General features: G+C 42.4%; 1 pseudogene; it reads left to right on the forward strand.

Moving 5' to 3' along the window:
* The first annotated feature begins 6648 nt into the window (after nucleotides 1-6648).
* LOC142358436 (5.8S ribosomal RNA) lies at nucleotides 6649-6800 on the forward strand (annotated as a pseudogene).
* The last annotated feature ends 233 nt before the right edge of the window (nucleotides 6801-7033 follow it).

Here is a 7033-nt window from a genome sequence, read left to right on the forward strand (position 1 = left end):
GGGTGTAAAACTGGGCCACCTGAAGTCCCGGGTGTAAAACTAGGTGCCTCTGTGCCAAAGTAGCGGCTTGCGTAGTGCATTATGCCTCCGGCTTGCGAAATGGTTATAAGCAATAACAACAGGACGCCGCGGGGTGTTCACTTAAAGGAGTAACTTTCTCTCAAGGGAGGGGATCTAAAAATCTTGATAAAACATTTATTCTATGCAAAATTTGTGCGCAAATTTTGCAAAGTAAAAAGCTGCACTGTAGCAAATTCTATGTGTGTAGCATTATTAGGGAAGTGTTGTTTGATGGCACCTCTCTACTTGATGCACCAAAGAACTACCTTGATGGCTCATGACCGCTGGTAATCTGTCGTCGCTAGTAGTTCGGAACTGAGAACAAATATGTTCGCAAATTACAACAATTATACAGCATATTGCTGAATAAAGCAGAACCGAATAATACTCAGTGACTTTACACCAAGACTGACTAATGTCTGGATTGTATCGTCCTACTCGAGTAAGGCGAAGAAAAGCTAGAAAGATACGCTTTTCACAAAGCAGGCTTAATGCATGCAAACCAAGGAGGAAGGAGTGATGCCCCTCCTTATAATAAGCAGAACCAAATAAAGAACAGACAGCATCATCTGTACAGTGACCAAGAAGAGGTGAAACTTCTGTATGTGAAAAGGCAATTTGAGCGAGATTTATTAGCAGACTAGTATTATGTTGTTTCTAGTAGGCGAAAGCCGAAACATCAACATGTGAAAATCTGATATTAAATCCTCAATCATTTTCCCTAGTATTATACAGCTATGAGTAACCTTAATTGGACACGGCAATTATTGCTGACCGGTGAAACTTTCGCATGGGAAAGACACACACACTTCTTGACAAAGCAATAAGTATTATGCTGTTTCTAGTACGCGAAAGCAGAAACATCAGCATGTGAAAGTTGTGAAGTTGAAGAATTTTTGTGTTGAGTACGATGTTGTTACTAGTAACCATGTCGACAGCTGAGAACTGTTCTCTAACCAATAGAAGGTGAAACTTCTGTATGTGAAAAGGCAATTTGAGCGAGATTTCTTAGCAGACTAGTATTATGTTGTTTCTAGTAGGCGAAAGCCGAAACATCAACATGTGAAAATCTGATATTAAATCCTCAATCATTTTCCCTAGTATTATACAGCTACTAGTAGCCGTAATTGGTCAGGGAAACATTGTTGACCGGTGAAACTTCACATGGGAAAGACACACAAATTACTTGACAAAACAATAAGTATTATGCTGTTTCTAGTATGCGAAAGCAGAAACATCAGCATGTGAAAGTTGTGAAGTTGAAAAGTTTTTGTGTTGAGTACGGTGTTGTTACTAGTAACCATGTCGACAGCTGGAAAGCTGTTCTCTAACCAATAAAAGGTAAAACTTCTGTATCTGAAGAGGCGGCGTGATTGAGATTTTTAACAGACTAGTATTATGTTGTTTCTAGTAGGCGAGAGCCGAAACATCGACATGTGAACATCTGGTTTTTAAATCATGAGTCAATTCTCCCTAGTATGATACAGTTGTTAGCCGGTATTGGTAACAGTAGAACAGAGATTTGGAGGGCAAAACCTGCTCATGGGAAATGCTCACAGAGCGCTATCTACCAGTACACATAGTATTATGCTGTTTCTAGTACGCGCGAGCCGAAACATCAGCATGTGAAATGTGTAATCGTGGGTAACTCTAAGTGTGTAGAGTACTGTGTAGTAACTAGTAGCCATGCCAAAGCATGCATTGAAACTCTTCGTGATTTAAAAAGCTCAAAGCAAGATTGACGAGGCCGCAAGGCTATGTCTTTCTAAATTCGAACAAATCGAAAGATTGTTCAAAGTACAATTAAACTGATTGATCCTGTCAGTTGCCATATGCTTGTCTGAAAGACTAAGCCATGCATGTGCAAGCGAAGCTTGAAAAAGTGGAACCGCGAATGGCTCATTAAATCAGTTACTATCTATTAGTTGATTTGCAAGCTAAATGAATAACTGCGGTAACCCTGCAGCTAATGCATGCTGATTGTCCGACACTGTCGGAGACTTTTACAAGACTACACCGGGTGATTTGCTAAGTACAGACACATCCCGTGATGAGTCCTAGTAACTGAAAGATCCCAGATAGCTTCGGCTTGGGGACGGAACTTCCGAATTTCTGACCTATCAACCTATGATGGTAGTGTAACGGACTACCATGGTTGTGACGGGTAACGGGGAATCAGGGTTCGATTCCGGAGAGGGAGCCTTAGAAACGGCTACCACATCCAAGGAAGGCAGCAGGCACGCAAATTACCCACTCTCCGCACGAGGAGGTAGTGACTAGAAATAATGATATGAACCTTTATGGTTTGTAATCAGAATGGAATGGACTTAAAAGCTCCATTGATGAACGAGTAGAGGGCAAGTCTGGTGCCAGCAGCCGCGGTAATACCAGCCTCTACAAGCGTATGCAATAGTTGCTGCGTTTAAAAAGCTCATAGTTGGATCTGTTTGAGTAGAACGGCAACATGGTCTTCAGTTAAATCTGTTGACTCGTTCCGCTCATCCTTCGCATCGAAGAAATAGTTTGCACTTAAATGTGACGAACTGTGGAAACGGTGTTTTCACCCTGAGAAAATTAGAGTGTTCAAAGCATCCTTTGGGATCGAATAATAAAGCATGGAATAATGGAGAATGACCCGCTACTCGATTGATGCCGGTTGGCTGAGTGCGGTAATGATTGAAAGGAACAGACGGGGGCATTTGTATTGCTACGTTAGAGGTGAAATTCTTGGATCGTGGCAAGACAAACTACTGCGAAAGCATTTGCCAAGAATGTTTTCATTAATCAAGAACGAAAGTCAGAGTATTGAAGAGGATTAGATACCCTCGTAATTCTGACCATAAACTATACCAACCTACAATTTGTCAAAGTCGATCTTGACTTGGCAAGAGATTAACCGGGAAACCAAAGTTTATTGGTTCCGGGGGAAGTATGGTTGCAAAATCGAAACTTAAAGGAATTGACGGAAGGGCACCACCAGGAGTGGAGCCTGCGGCTTAATTTGACTCAACACGGGAAAACTCACCCGGTCCAGACATCTTAAGGATTGACAGATTGAATATCTTTCATGATTATATGGGCGGTGGTGCATGGCCGTTCTTAGTTAGTGGAGTGATCTGTCTGGTTAATTCCGATAACGAACGAGATCTTCTCCATCTAAATAATGAAATTCACTATATGTGAATTCAAACACTTCTTAGAGGAACTATGCGGAATTAAATACCGCAGATGAAGTGAGGCTATAACAGGTCTGTGATGCCCTTAGATGTTCTGGACTGCACGCGCGCTACACTGTGTACTTTTAGATTGAGTACTCAGCCCTTGGTCCGAAATGGACTGGGCAATCAGAGAAAAGTACAGCGCTTCAAGGGGATCGTCTGTTGTAACTTGCAGACGTGAACCAGGAATTCCTGGTACTTATGAGTCAACAACTCATAGGGATTACGTCCCTGCCCTTTGTACACACCGCCCGTCGCTACTACTGATTGGATAGTTAAGCAAGAATTGCAAATTCCTACTGTTGGGACTTCGGTCTCCGGCAACGGGATGAAGCGGATCGAGCTTAATTGTCTAGAGGAAGTAAAAGTCGTAACAAGGTTTCCGTAGGGGAACCTGCGGAAGGATCAGTGATTGATTCCTTCGGGCATGGCTGCTGGTAGAGGCCATGTCTGTAGTGCGCATGACGCTCTGTCGCTAGAGATTGCTTGGCAACCAATCTCGAATTATGTATCGAGCTCAAAAACTACTTGTGTGGATACATAGTTCAGCAGTCATGGCAAGGGACTGCTTAAAGGGAGACTAGTTAGCAAAAGCAGCCTAGCAGAACTGCAGCTATCTAGATCTCAGAAGCTGGGTTATAGAAGCCCAGCTATAGACTTGTGAATGAGAAAGGCCTAAAAAGGTCCACAAGTCGCGTGGTTAGAACCGACACGCAAAAATCCCAGCGAGTGACAGAGCGTTGCGCTGTTCAGTGGGAAAGAGTTGAGCTACTCGGGGCGCCCACTGAACTTGCTCCGAGCCAAAGGCTCGAAAAAACACAGCTTAGCCTCAGATCCTTTACATAGAAGGCTAGCTAAAATAAACTTACCTTGGACGAGGGTAAAGTTTAGTCAGTTCTTAGGGGAGAGTAATCCACAGCTTCTCGCCCTCTGAACATTCTCCCAGATATGTAGGTCTGGGAGAGTCTCCTCCTGTTCTTCGGAATCTGGAGGTAGACAAAGACAGTACGATACGATCTTGCATCGGGATGACTAACCGATAATGATCATAATCTGACAATTTTTCCGGCTTGAGGCACCGGAGTCAGATTAAAGACACATACTGAACTAAAGGCGTATGTGCAAAGCTTGTCGGAGTGTAGAGAGTCAAGCTGAGTTGACTCGTCACGTGGTGATGACAACAGCCATGTGCAAAACACTCACAACTTTATCGTCTATGTGGAAAAGGTTGCTAACAGCGCTCTCTATGAGAGGCCCTCGCATATAACTATACGAGGAAAAGGCGATAGAGTTGTTTGAATGTGGGGCAGGTTCATCGACAAGCTAAGTTGATCACATTCTTGTTGTGGCATCCTACTAGAATTGGTCACGGTCTGCACCAACTCTCCCCAAGTTGGCCAGACTTAAAACTAGAAATAAGGTTTGCAGCTATGTGAACCTAGAAACTGTAAAGGAGTTGAAAGAACTTAAAGGAATTGAAAGAGGCCTTGAGGTATATCCTCTTGGTAAAGACCCACAAAAGCTCACAAAAGTGGCTTCGAAGGGCAAAACTGGTTCATCCAAAACAATTGGAGAGCTTAAAGCAGAACCAATTCGAATGAAACACTATTGGTGAAACTTCATCATGAGAACGTCACAAGCTGATCACGCTCTATGATATGACTAGTATTATGTTGCTTCTAGTAGGCTAAGCGCAAGCCGAAACATCAACATGTGAAAGTCGTAGAATTTTGCAATCAAACTGTGGCTAGTACTGTGATGTTACTAGTAACCTGGTGTTCCGTCATATGGCCAAGAGAGCATTTGAAGGCGAAACTTCTGCATGGGAAAGCTGCATCATGATCAAAATTTTATATCGAGTATTATGTTGACGTTAGTAGGCCTTGGCCGAAAACGCAGCATGTGAAAGGTATAGATAAAAGTTATTGTTGCAGTCAGTACTGTGTAGTTACTAGTAGCTGGATTTAAGCTCAAAATGAGACACTGTTGGTGAAACTTCATCATGAGAATGTCACAAGCTGATCAAGCTCTATGATATGACTAGTATTATGTTGCTTCTAGTAGGCTAAGCGCAAGCCGAAACATCAACATGTGAAAGTCGTAGAATTTTGCGATCAAATTGTGGCTAGTACTGTGATGTTACTAGTAACCTTGTGTTACGTCATATGGCCAAGAGAGCATTTGAAGGCGAAACTTCTGCATGGGGAAGCTGCATCATGAACAAAAGTTTATATCGAGTATTATGTTGACATTAGTAGGCCCTGGCCGAAAGCGCAGCATGTGAAAGGTATAGATAAAAGTTATCGTTGCAGTCAGTACTGTGTAGTTACTAGTAGCTGGATTTAAGCTCGAAATGAGACACTGTTGGTGAAACTTCATCATGAGAACGTCACAAGCTGATCACGCTCCATGATATGACTAGTATTATGTTGCTTCTAGTAGGCTAAGCGCAAGCCGAAACATCAACATGTGAAAGTCGTAGAATTTTGCGATCAAATTGTGGCTAGTACTGTGATGTTACTAGTAACCTTGTGTTACGTCATATGGCCAAGAGAGCATTTGAAGGCGAAACTTCTGCATGGGGAAGCTGCATCATGAACAAAAGTTTATATCGAGTATTATGTTGACGTTAGTAGGCCCTGGCCGAAAGCGCAGCATGTGAAAGGTATAGATAAAAGTTAGCGTTGCAGTCAGTACTGTGTAGTTACTAGTAGCTGGATTTAAGCTCGAAATGAGACACTGTTGGTGAAACTTCATCATGAGAACGTCACAAGCTGATCACGCTCTATGATATGACTAGTATTATGTTGCTTCTAGTAGGCTAAGCGCAAGCCGAAACATCAACATGTGAAAGTCGTAGAATTTTGCAATCAAACTGTGGCTAGTACTGTGATGTTACTAGTAACCTTTTCTTACGTCATATGGCCAAGAGAGCATTTGAAGGCGAAACTTCTGCATGGGGAAGCTGCATCATGAACAAAAGTTTATATCGAGTATTATGTTGACGTTAGTAGGCCCTGGCCGAAAGCGCAGCATGTGAAAGGTATAGATAAAAGTTATCGTTGCAGTCAGTACTGTGTAGTTACTAGTAGCTGGATTTAAGCTCGAAGTGAGACACTGTTGGTGAAACTTCATCATGAGAACGTCACAAGCTGATCACGCTCTATGATATGACTAGTATTATGTTGCTTATAGTAGGCTAAGCGCAAGCCGAAACATCAACATGTGAAAGTCGTAGAATTTTGCGATCAAACTGTGGCTAGTACTTTGATGATGCTTGTAGCCAACCGAATTGGTTGAAAAGCCCAATAAGTAAGCTAACTTGGGAGAGCTTGTTGGAAACCAAATGCTACTAGATTGGTCCAAATACATCCTTCAACAGGGGATCACTTGGCTCGCTTTACGAAGAGGAGCACAGCTATATGTGTTAATTCGGTATGAATCGCAAGATTTGTTTACCGACCTCTCTAACGCAAAAGGCGGTCTCGGCTTCGGCTGTTGACTGCGTCCGATTCAGGGTTATATAACTCTCGATTGAACACATTGATGTTCTATTGTTGGTGCTTCCAATAAAATTGGAACACTTAAAGCAGAACCGATTCAAATAATAGCATTCTGATCAATGATTGCATTCCTTGATCAAGAACTGCTGGAGTCATTGTGATGGCGAATTTTCTTCATAAGAAAATTGCAAAGAGACGGAACTTAATGAGACTAGTATTATGTTGTTTCTAGTAAGCGGAAGCTGAAACAGC

Source organism: Convolutriloba macropyga, unplaced genomic scaffold (genome assembly GCF_964194025.1).
Source record: "Convolutriloba macropyga unplaced genomic scaffold, txConMacr16.3 SCAFFOLD_1545, whole genome shotgun sequence".
In the NCBI taxonomy this organism is placed as follows: domain Eukaryota; kingdom Metazoa; phylum Xenacoelomorpha; order Acoela; family Convolutidae; genus Convolutriloba; species Convolutriloba macropyga.